Source organism: Pinus tabuliformis, chromosome 4_2, assembly GCF_031772625.1.
Source record: "Pinus tabuliformis cultivar Carrire ecotype Pingquan chromosome 4_2, CPIR1, whole genome shotgun sequence".
Classification (NCBI taxonomy): domain Eukaryota; kingdom Viridiplantae; phylum Streptophyta; class Pinopsida; order Pinales; family Pinaceae; genus Pinus; species Pinus tabuliformis.
Window position 1 is genome coordinate 66,133,021 of NC_142304.1, and position 12,863 is coordinate 66,145,883.

The window sequence follows — 12,863 nt, forward strand, 5'->3', positions numbered from 1 at the left end:
AAGAAAATTATGTGATTGCAAAAAGAACTTTATGAATCTCTTGATGATTTTCATGATTTCATTCATGTTTTCTTTGAATTTTCTGAAGATGATGTTGGTTGGCCTTTAATTAAATATAAATTCGAATTTATTGTTCACATTTCGATGAATCCGCATGAATATGAATCTTTCGAAAGCCTCCCAAAATAAATTGGCATTAGAGATTATAAATCTGTGATGGACAAGGTTGTTGTCCCCAGTAACTCTCTATATCCTTCTAATCAAACAACTCCAGTTCCATTGGTTGAGGTGAGAGAACTTGTGAATTCATCTGTTGATTTACCACTGTCTTCTCCCACCCCATATACTCATAATTCCAGTGCAAGTTTGGACCACAAATTTTATGTTTGTGATGAAGTGTTATCCCCTCGTCCTCCATCCTCTGGTCCTCCAGATTGTGAGTTGTTGTGTTCACCCATTTCAAATGTTTCCCTAGATGTTCATGAGGTTTAATTTATGGATGGAGTTGGTGTTCCGAAAAAAACTTGCGATATCATTTATGATGACTATGTGTGGAAGTCCACATCTAAACAAGAATTTGCGATCAAGGTTGATTTTTCTCCTTTTGCACCTCTCCCCCATTATCTTGACATTTTCCGCGATTCTGTCACTCCTGTTAAATCTTGCGAAAATTTAGTTTCTGATGATATTATTACTTCCGATCATTTTCAGAACTCATGGAATGTCAGTTCTCCATCTAAATGTAGAGAGGAAAAATCTTCTATTTTAAATCTCCCCAATCTATCATCTTACCATTGTGTAGATTTAGAGGGTGAAATTTCTTGTTTTCAATCTTACCCTCTTTATGATTCGTCAGATCATGAGGATGCCTCTGTTTTTGATCTTGAATTTTTTGATCATCACTGTCATGATCTTTTCACTCATTCATCTGATCACGACTCTGATTTTTTCGTTGTTGAATTTTCTAAGCCATCAATATTTGATGATCTATATTATGATGATTTGGAACTTATGCAAGTTGTCGAGGCACTTCATCCTGAGTTGATGGTTATGTCAGGTTCTCGTAGTCTTGAGATCAGTTCCAATTCTGATCAGAATAGTGATGTATCTTCCAAGGCTCCTCATCACTTTGGTGTACACATTGAAGATCAATCTCTCTTAAAAAAATTTCATCCTCCATCTGCGTTGCACAATCCTATCGCTTAGTCATTGTACGAGTCATAGCTAGTGAGCACGGTTGCAAAATGAAAGTTTTCTTCTTTCTTCATGTTCGCCTAGTTTAATAGTTCAAAAGTTTGTTCTTGCATGTCTTTGAGTCGCAATGTGTGTGGACACCGTAATGCATCCACATAATGCTTCACATGTGCTTTTCATTCATACTTTTCTACGTGCATTTTCAAACTTTGTACATTTTGGTGTGTACTGCCTTATCCCTTTTATTTGTTTTTTTTTGAATATATTTCTTGATATGAATTCCCTTGCTTACATAGGCTAACCGATGCGTCGATGGTTACACTGAAAATATCATTTTACGTAGGTCTGGCCTATTCTTTGTTAGTTTAGGAGTAGTAGTAGTTTCCTTCTTTCATTGTTTTGTTTTGCTATGATTTACTTTCTGCGTCCCTCCTTTTTGTTTTTCATTTCTTTTTAGTCATAGAATAACTTCTGCATGAGACCATGTTTGGTTTATGAAGAAAGCATGGTGAATTTCACGAGGAAGTTGTGCTACTGTCAACGCTTGGTTATCTATTTATTCCCTCTCTTTGCATGAATCTTTCATCTTCAGCCGATGATAATCTGATGGAAGATACATTCTTTTCATAAAAAACCATAGTGGAATCACGATGCTTGAACATATAACTAGTACCAGATACTATAATCAATCTTTTATTTTTGTTTAATTTGTGTTAGATAAGTCAAGTAGAGTAAGGAGGGGAGGAAAACCATAACAAGTGTGTTAGATGTATATATATAAATATATCCTTCTATGAAGGGATAATCTCTTATGCTCGCAATAAGTTAGGATCCCTCTTCTGCCTCACTAAATCAATAAGTTCCTATGCATAGTTTTGTGAACAAAATGAAAAAAAATAAAAAACAAAATAAAGGCAAAAGAAGATAAAAGCTTCTTAAGTAGAGAGGTGAAGCAAGCAAATCCACTGGGGTACTTTCCAGGCTCTCTGGAAGTAGAGCAATGTTTGTGTTCATGAAGTGACTCCGCCAGGGTACTGTCCAGGCCCGTTGATAGCAGAGAAACACCAAAAATGAAACAAAGACTATGACATTTTTTTTCTTGTGTATCTATATACTCCCCATCCCTAATCGAAACAATTCAGCCTGACTTGGCTTGGTTTAGTGTGCCACCAATGTAAATAATGGTAGGAACTATATCTCTAACGCAAGCTAAGTGAAGAAGCTATGGTAATCGATGAATTGAACAATATATCATGAAGAGTTATACCCGTTTTGCCTGAGACAAGACCCATAGATAGAAATGGAGTTCTACTAGTGTGTCACCAAGTGTTGTAGCTCCTACAACTACCCTCCAAAATTTTGCCTATGCTTTGATTTTAGAGCCTTCCTTTCTATTTACATGAGCCTATCTTTGAATGTCGTCAAGTATTCATGATTTGATTAAGACTTATATTTTTATGTTGTGCTTGTGTTTTCTTGTCTTATACTTATCTGATCTTTTTGAGTCACAAGCAGTGTAGAAAATCTTGTAGATTCACAAGCTCATGCAATGTACTAAAGCACAGGACAAGAATCTACTTCTACTTCCAACCAACAAAAGCCAAAGATCAATGAAAACAATATGAACAAGAAGAAGACAAATCAATGTCACATAACACAATAAGTTTTCTTGGGGAAAGACACAGCTCAAAACTGCACCTATTTGTGTTGCATTAAATCAGAAATACAAGTGAAGATACAAATCTTGTTCTCACAAGAAAAATTTTGCACAAGTATGCTCAACTCTCTACCTCACAAGCCCGCTATTAGCCAACACTTCACCAATTTCCACTACCTGCCAAGCCCCTAACTCCTTCATAATTCCTAGGATGAATAGCTAGTATTTAAAGAGAATTCAAGCTTCAAAAACTACACAATCCAAACATAGGATCAAGCTCTGATGCATGCAGGATATTTACACTCCAGTAAATAATACAACTGATAGCACACTGTCCCTGCAATCTAGTCTCAACTAGGTCTTTCTCATAATCGACATGCATGAGTTTTTCATGAGGGAGTCTTCAGTTAACTAGAGTGACACTCGTGGATGCAATAGTGCACCAACTGAATGTTAACTCTCTATTAGTTCCACAAATAGTTTGGAACTAATTTAACTGAACATAACTCAGTAAACTAAGTGATCTAATTTCCAACTCATTTTAAACTCATACTAGACCCCTAAAACTCACGGAAAACATATACATGACTACATAAAGAATTCCAACTCAAAATTCCTAAGATAATTAAGTTAATTAAGCTTAATTAACTATTTACAAGTTGTTATGAGTATATAATTTGATTTTGATTCACAGTTTAAATTCTAGGACAACTTTAAATTGGAATTTCTTGTTTTCATTTCTCAACACTCCCTCTCAACAAGAAAGGGATTATCAACTACCCTGATCCTGCCTTTGTGAAACTTGAATTTACATCTTGACAATGCCTTTGTCAAAGTGTCAACATATTGCTCCTCCATGGGAATGTACTCTAACAACATAATCCACCTCAATACACAATCTCTGAGATGATGATATTGGATATAAATATGCTTGGATTGATCATGAAAAACTATATTTTCAGAGAGTTTGATACAACTCTGATTATCACAGTAAATCACAGTTGGATCTATCTACTGACCACAAAAACCAACCAGGATCTTCGTCATCCAGATGGCCTCACATGCTACCTGATTCGCAGCCATGTACTCTGCCTCTGCTGAACTGAGTGCAGTTGATCTCTATTTCCTGTTGTACCAAGAAACTACCACTGAGCCAATACTGAAGATCCCTTCTGATGTGCTCTTTCGGTCATATGGACTCCCGACCCAATCTACATTGGTGAAGCCTTGAAGCTTCACTCCCTCTATTCTTCTATACCATAATCCATACTGAGAAGTGCTCCTGAGGTATCTCAACACATGCTTTTCCACCTTCCAATACAACTTGGTAGGCCTAACCATCACCTGACTAAGATGGTTAACTACATAGCACATATCCGGTCGTATGGTCACCAAGAACATGAGTGAACCCATAAGATGCTTTTTAAAAATAGATTCCACTACTTCCCATGAAGTAGCATCCTCATTCCTCCAGTTACCTGCTAAACGAGTCTCCATGGGTTTGTTTCTCTCCATGCGGAATCCCCTAAGTATCTCGTTGGCATACTTTCCTTGAGACATAAACAACTCCCCATCTCCCTGCCATACCTCCATGCCAATAAAGTAATGCATGAGCCCCATATCATTCATCTCAAACTCTCTTGCAAGGTCCTCCTTGAAAGACTTGATCAACTGATCATCACCTGTGAGTATGAGATCATCAACATAAATTACAATGATCGATCCACTATTTGCTATAGGTTCGCATATGCTTCACTCTTCGAGAAGCCCAAACTAGTGAAGTAGCTATCTGTCTTGGTGTACCCAGCACAAGGTGCTCTATGTACACCTCTTCCTCAATAATGCCATTAAGGAAGGTTGTCTTTACATCCATCTGATGTATCTTCCAACCCATTTGTGCTGATAGTGCCAATATAGATATGATCGATGAGTACCTTGCAACAGGAGCAAAGGTCTCATCATAGTCAATCCCCTCTACCTGTGAAAAGCCACGGGCCCTAAATCTAGCTTTATGCTTATTCACACTACCATCTACAACTTTATTTACCTTGTAAAGCCAACAAGAGCTCACCACTAACTTTTCCTCCGGTCTCAGGACCAACTCCCAAACACTATTACGAACTATGGAGTCATACTCCTCCACCATGGCATCAACCCAAACCGACTACTACACTGCTTACTTAAAGGAAGATGGCTTAGTCACAACACATTCTCCCATAAGAGCCATGTATCCAATGTACCTCTCAGGTGACCTCCTCTGCCTATGCTAAGATGTGGGTGCTCCCACATTATCCCATGCATCATTCAACAATATGTCAACCTCTCTGGTGTGTTTTCTTTCCTCTCTGGAAGACTCTGCCTGAGTGGATGTCTCCACTCTCGGATCCTCTGCGTGTGGCTGCTCCACATCAATCTGAGGCTCCTCAACTGTAGGAGCTAAAATCTCCTCATCCGCATGTAGCTCAAGATCCCTCTCAAGGGAAACTCACATGGCCTTCTCCTCATCAAATCTGACATCCTTGTGAACCACTATCATCTTGTTGATAAAAAAGTACACCTGATAGTTTTGAGGTGTATCAGTGTACCCCACAAATATCCCCAACTCTGTTGTTGGCTCAAGCTTCTTTCATGCATCTTTGGTCACATGGTAAATACTAATGACCCAAAAATCCTGAAGTGACCAACATCTGGCCTCTTACAGTAATAAGCCTCCTCTGGTGTCTTCATCTCAAGTATCCGATGTGGGCTATGGTTCTAAACATAAACCATTGCGTTGCATGCCTCAACCCATAAGTGTAGTGGTAGGCCTTCATCACACAACATCACCCTCGTTGCCCCTACGATGCTTCTGTTCTTCCTCCTAGCCACCCCATTCTGCTGAGGGTTTTGGGGTGTCGTCAACTCCCGTTTAATCCCTTTTGCGGCACAAAATTTCTTAAACTCGTTTGAGACATACTCACCACCATTATCACTTTGTAGAGCTTTAACCTTCTTGCCTAAATCTTTATCCACCAATGTTTTTAACTCACAAAAATTTGTGAAAGTTTGATCCTTTTTCTGCATGAAAACTATCTAGCATTTATGAGAATAATCATCAATAAATATAAAATAATACCTGTGTTTGGCCGTGGATGTTGTCGAGAATGGTCCACACACATCTGAATGGACTCGCTCTAGAATAGCCCCTTCTCGAATTTATTTGTCATGAAAGGAAGACTTGATGTATTTTCCCAAAGTACACCCCTTGCATGTATCAACTTTCTAAAGCATACCTTTGGACCGGTAGAGATCTACTGCAATATATTTAAAGCCCCATGATGCAAGTGGCCCAATCGCCTATGCCACAACTCACCAACATCTTGAATATGCACCCTTTCTGCTTTTGTGCTCAAAGCATTACACTCCTCTACCTCTAACTTATAGAGATTCTTCACCTGAATCCCTATATTCTTTACTTGAAGTGTGGCTATGGGTCGAAGGAACACCTTTCCTTTCAAGAAGTTCACATCATAACCTCTATCCTCAAGCATGGTAATGGATACCAAGTTCTTCTTTAGCCCAGACACATACATAACATTCTTCAAGGTGAGTGGAGCCCCATGCTCCCTCTGAAAAGTAATCGTGCCCAATCCACTGACACTATACTTCCCGTCGTCACCCATCTCGATATGCATCTGAAGATATTTCTCCTCCAGGTCACTGAATAACTCTTTGTCGCCAGTTATGTGGAATGAAGCTCCACTATCTAAGTACCATACACTTCCCATCATTAATGACACCATGCATGCAATGAGGGAAATGTTCAATTCGAATTGAGAGGCCAAAGCCTCATCTGCCGCTCCTCTCGACGACTTCTTCTTGGACTTCTTGAGTGGACAATTTGGAGCAAAATGGCCTAGCTCATGACAATTAAAGCACTTAAATTTCATCATGTATTTCTTCTTACCTCCATGATAATAATATGATTTGGAATGGGAAGCTTTACATTTCCCCTTCCTCCCCTTAATCACTAAGTCACATTTCTCTTCATCTGTAGTCTTTAATGAAGAGCCATCCCTGGTGTTCCTCTTGATCTCCTCCTGCATCAAATCCGACCATAATCATTCCCAATTCGAAAACTTCTCCCAACCATTGACAGAGTCTTGATAACTATGAATAATATTTAGGAGTCCTATAAGAGAAATACTCACCATATCATCCTCAACAACTGTGATTCCAACACTTCCAAGTTCATCACAACACTGAGTGAACTCGGTCAATTGTTTTGGAATCATCTCGCCTTTCTCCATTTTGATTTTTCAAAGTTTTTCCTATGTTTTGCATAGAGCATACGTTGTTTCCTTTCCATGGAGACTCAAGAAAATGTGGTCTCAAACTCCCTCAAGGATTGTCTTCCTCACCTTCGCCACACACTTCTTCCATTTAGCCAAATTGTGTGCATCCAATGTTGTTGGATTAGGAATTTCTTGATCAAAAAATTCCTTCAAGCCATTATCTTTTGGCACAATCTCCATTCTGGCTCTCCAAGCTATAAAATTCGAGCTGCCTTCTAAGGAATACTCGAGCCGCAAACCGTAGAATTCCATCTGTTGATCCTGAAGTATGTATTGCAAATTTGAACTTCACCTGTAACCCAAAAATCAAAACTTTGAAATCTCCTCTAGTATAGTGTTTTCATCTCTAATACCATGTAGAAAATCCTGTAGATTCACAAGCTCATGCAATGTACTAAAGCACAAGACAAGAATATACTTCTACTTTCAACAAATAGAAGCCAATATATCGATGAAAACAATATGAAAAAGAAGAAGAAAAATCAATGGAACATAAGACAATAAGTTTTCCCAGGGAAAGCCACAGCTCAAAACCCCGCCTATCTGTATTGCATTAAATCAGAAATATGAGCGAAGATACAAAGATTTTTCTCACAAGAACAATTCCACATAGGTATGCTCAACTCTCTACCTCACAAGCCTACTATTAGCCAACACTTAGCCAATTTTCACTGCCTGCCAAGCCCCTATTTCCTTCGTAATTCCTAGTATGAATAAACTGTATTTAAAGGGAATTCATGTTTCCAAAACTGCACAATCCAAACATAGGATCAATCTCTGATGCATGCATGATATTTACACTCCAATAAATAATACAACTGATAGTACACTGTCCCTGCACTCTAGTCTCAACTGGGTCTTTATCATAATAGACATGCATGCGTTTTTGATGAGAGAATCTTCAGTTAACTAGAGTGACACTTGTGGATGCACTAGTGCACAAAATGACTATTAACTCTCTATTAGTTCCACAAATAGTTTGGAACTAATTTAACTGAACATAACTCAGTAAACTGAGTGATCTAATTTCCAACTCATTTTAAACTCACATTGGACACCTAAAACTTAGGGAGAATATATACATGACTATAGAAAGAATTTCAACTCAAAATTCCTACGCTAATTAATTTAATTAAACTTAATTAACTATTTACAAGTTTCTATGAGAATATAATTCGATTTTAATTCACAGTTTAAATTCAAGGAAAATTTTAAACTGGAATTTATTGTTGCCATTTCTCAATAAGCAGCCTTCTGAATTGACTGATCTGGATTTAAACAGGAATGAAACAAATTCTAGAGATAACCATAAACACAAAGATGCAGCGGAAATAATACTTCATTTCATTAATGTAAAATATTGAAATATGCTTACAAACATAAATGGAAATAAACCAGCTAGGGCGATGGTAGCTTATATCTGAGAAGATATGTGGTGGCTACATGCCTCTGAACTGTGTTACAATGAGGCTCGAAGGCCTATTTATTGTTGAGAAATAATGGAAAACCATAAACATCTAAAAACCTAACCCTAGAAGATGAAACGCCAAACTATGGGCCCGTTTGGGTAAATTGGTACATCAACTTCCCGGGGTCGTAACTTTGGCATACTATCTCCGTTTGACGCGCGCAATATCTCGTTAGAAAGATCTATTTGAGAACTACAACTTTGAGAAATGCAAGCCACATGCTGCTCCCAGTTTTCCCAAAAAACATCGTTTAGGGCCTCAAAACGACTCCGAAAGTTCAGGACCCGAAAAACTACTAAAAATAGTAAACTGTGCTACAATTTAGGAAACTGAAAAACTGAAAGAAACAATGGTGGGGATCTAAGTGGACTTGGCGGGTGGCCACCAATATCCACCTGGATCATTCCTCCCCCCTTAGGAAGCAATGGTACCCATTGTGTTGAGTTCCTCCATGAGATGAGGAAACTTCTGTTGAACTTGGTCTTTGGTTAGCCACTTGCCCTGGTGAAGGAGTTGGCCTTCTTTGACAACTCGATATAGTTGGATATTTTGCTGGCAAGTGTGCTTGATCTGTGTGTCCATGATCCGATCAGTTCCAGCTTGTTCCATGCAGTCTGGATTTAACTCTGTGGGTGTGCGCTGTTCTGCAATGTTGGATGTGTCTAGTAATGGTGGAAAGTATGGTCGAAGGTGGTCCACATTGAACACTGGGTGCAGGCCAAGGAATGGGGGAATGCTGAGCTCAAATTCATTGTCTCCCACAACCTTGATAATGGTGTAAGGACCATATCGGAGTGGTCTAAGTTTTCGATAGGCTCGAGTAAGGCGTTCCTTTTGCAAATGCAACCAGACTTTGTCGCCCACCTAAAACTTGTGTGGCACCCGATGTTGATCATGTCGCTGCTTGTACTTGGCATTTGATTTCTCCAGAATGTCATGGACCTGCTGGTGAATATGTTGGATGTGATTAATGAAGTTGTTTGCCTTATCTATTTTGGAATGGACATGAATCGAATCTGTGTGAGTAGCTGCAAATGGCATGGCCACATCAGTGGGACATAGTGGCTGGAATCCCAAGCACACCTGAAAAGGGCTATGGCCAGTCGAGTTGTGGAGAGCCCGGTTGTAGCTGTGCTAAACATAGGGGAGGCTCTCGTCCCATGTGTGTGGATGCTTTGAGTTGTACATGCGTAGACTGTGTACGATCATCCTGTTGACAACCTCTGTCTGGCCATCAGTTTGAGGATGGAAGGTTGTGGACTTAGTGAGTTTGGTGTCCATAATCAACCAGAGACACAACCAAAATGTACTGAGGAACCTGCTTTCCTGATATGTGATGATATACTGTGGGATCCCAAAGTGTACCCACACTCGTTCAAAGAAGAGTTTAGCAGTGGCCTTTGTTGTGATATTCTTCTTGCAGGCTGCCATAATGGCCATTTTCGAGAACCTGTCGATGACCACAAAAACACAGTCGTTTCCATGCTTATTGGAAGGAAGGCATGACATGTAATCCATGTAGATGGATTCCCAAGGTCGACTCGGGGTAGGCAGCGGGGTATAGAGGCCTTGCTTCTTGATGGTCGGTTTGGCAATGGCGCAGGCAGTGCATGATTTGATGTACTTTCCGACATCCTGTCGAAGATTTGGTCAATAGAAATACTTCTGCAGTACTGCCACCGTTTTCTCAACCCCGAAATTACCTGCAGCCCGATTGTAGTGTGCTTCCAAAATCATTTTGGCACACTCGCCTGAAGGAACACAAATGTGACCCAGGTGGCATAACAGGGCATCCTGGAGGTGAAAATATGGAACATGCTGACCTTCCAAGAGTGTCTGGTATGTGTGGCCGAATTCTGGGTCTCTTTTGTAGAGAAGTGGTTAATCAAAAGTCTCATTCCCACAAGAGTTGAGCACGATGGTTAATTCCATGATCGGTGGTCAACTGAGGCAATCTACAACATTATTGGTGCTACTCTTCTTATACTTGATATTCAAATGGAACTGTTGCAGGTATGTGGACCACTTCTAATGGTGATCATTCTGCCATTTCCCTTGGGTCTGTATGAACTGCAGGGGTTGGTGGTCTGTGTGGATGACCATTTCCTTCCCCAAAATGTAATGCTTCCATTGTCAGTAGGCCTGCACAATGGAATACATCTCTTTGTCATAAGTGGGATACTTCCGGACTGTGTCTAAAAGTGTCTCACTGTGATATGGCACTGGATGCCTGTGTTGAGTAAGGACTGCCCCAATAGCATAGTCAGAAGCATCTGTCTCGACCTCAAATGTTAGTTGCAAGTCTGGTAATGCGAGCACTGGTGTCGAGTAGAGGCAATCTTTGAACTATGTGAATGCCTTCTGTTGAGATTCAAGCCAAAAGAATTTTGCTTTCACTCCTCCCTTGGTGACTTATCTTAAGGGCCAATGATATGAGAAAATCCCAACACGAACCTGCAGTAGAAGTTGGCAAGACATAGAGAGCTGCGGAGCTCTGTCAAAGTGGTTGGAGATGGCCAATCCCGAATGACTTAGATCTTGGCTAGATCCACATGCACCCCCTGTTCATCAATAATGTATCCCAGATATTGAACTTGGGTCATGCCAAAAGTGCATTTCTCCAAATTGGCACATAACTTGTGTTGCCGTAGTGTTTGGATAACCTTTCGGATGTGGTGGAGGTGCTTTTCCCAACTCCGGCTGAAGATCAGGATGTCATCCAAGTATACCACTACAAATGAGTTGGTGAATGACCGCAAGATGTCATCCATTAGCCTCATGAAGGTTGCAGGAGCATTCGTCAATTTGAAAGGCATAACCAACCATTCGAAAAGGCCCTCCTTGGCTTTGAAGGCAATCTTACACACATCGGAGGGTTCGATTGGTACCTGGTGATATCCTGACTTCAAATCAATCTTGCTGAAATATTTAGCCCCCTTCAGTTAGTCCAAGAGGTCATCAATTCTTGGGATCGAGTACCTATTATGGACAATGATCTTGTTCAGCGCCCAATAGTCAATACAAAGTCTCCAAGTTCCATCCTTCTTCTGTACCAACACGATTGAGCTCCCACAGGGCAATGAACTCGGACATATGTGACCTTTCTATAGCAGCTCCTAAATTTGCCTCTTGATTTCATCGTTCTCTAGAATGGAGCATCGATAGATTGGCCCATTGGGAAACAATGCACCTGGGGTCATATCGATGGAGTGCTTGACCTGACAGTGCAGATGAACCCCTACAGGGGAGGTGAAGATGCCCTCGTACTCCTTCACGACCTTGTCCATTTGTAGTTGTTGTGCGGAGGGGCCCTGTCTGGAGGTCATGGTCACCGTCTTCTTATTTCCTTGAGGGCGTATCTTAACACACAAATTCTTCAATTCTCCCAGAAGTTCAACCTCTTCTAGGGTGTGCTCGCAAAGGTGGATCAACCTCTTAGGAAGGGAGGTGGATTGAAATGAGGAGCACTCTCTTCCTCCTCTTATTCAATCTCTTTAGGTGGAGAAGGTGGGTGATTATCTGGGAGCACTCTCCGAGACTAAAGGTTGATGTCCTGTATTTCCATAGCATAAGCAGGATATGATGTCTCTCCACTGTAGACCTGTTGTGCTTGCTTGTTGTTTGGGTTCAGATTGGTTTGAGTAGGCATTTTAGGTTTCTTAGGTGGAGTAGGATGAGTGGGATGTGGTTGAGGTTGGGGCGGAGGAAGTAAAGCAAGAGGTTGGTTGACTTGAGGCCTCCACCCTTGTGATGGGTTGCCCCATTAAGAAGATTGGTGTGGATATGACTGAAAAGGATGGTTGATAGGCTAAGGAGGATATGGAGGAGCATAAGTGTGTACCATGATGGATGAGTGGAAGAGTATCAAGGTTGCAAAGATGCATTCTGATTTGGATTGTAATAAGAGTAATTTACACCTTGCATGCCCTATTGATGTGGCCGAGGTCCTTGAGGCCTTCTTTGATTAATGAATCAAAGTTGATCTGACCCACCTTTTGCCACTTAGTATACAACTTTTAGGCCTGGAAAATAGGGGAGTTTGTCTATTGTATTATTTTCTTCATATAATAGGGATACTTTTATGACACTCAATGGACATTCATTCCTAGGATGTCTTTTAGTGCATCTAGGGAAAAAAAATAGCTAGTTCCCTCTTTGCTTCCTCCTGATTTATTTTGATTTGCATGGTATCCATTTGCAATGCAAAGG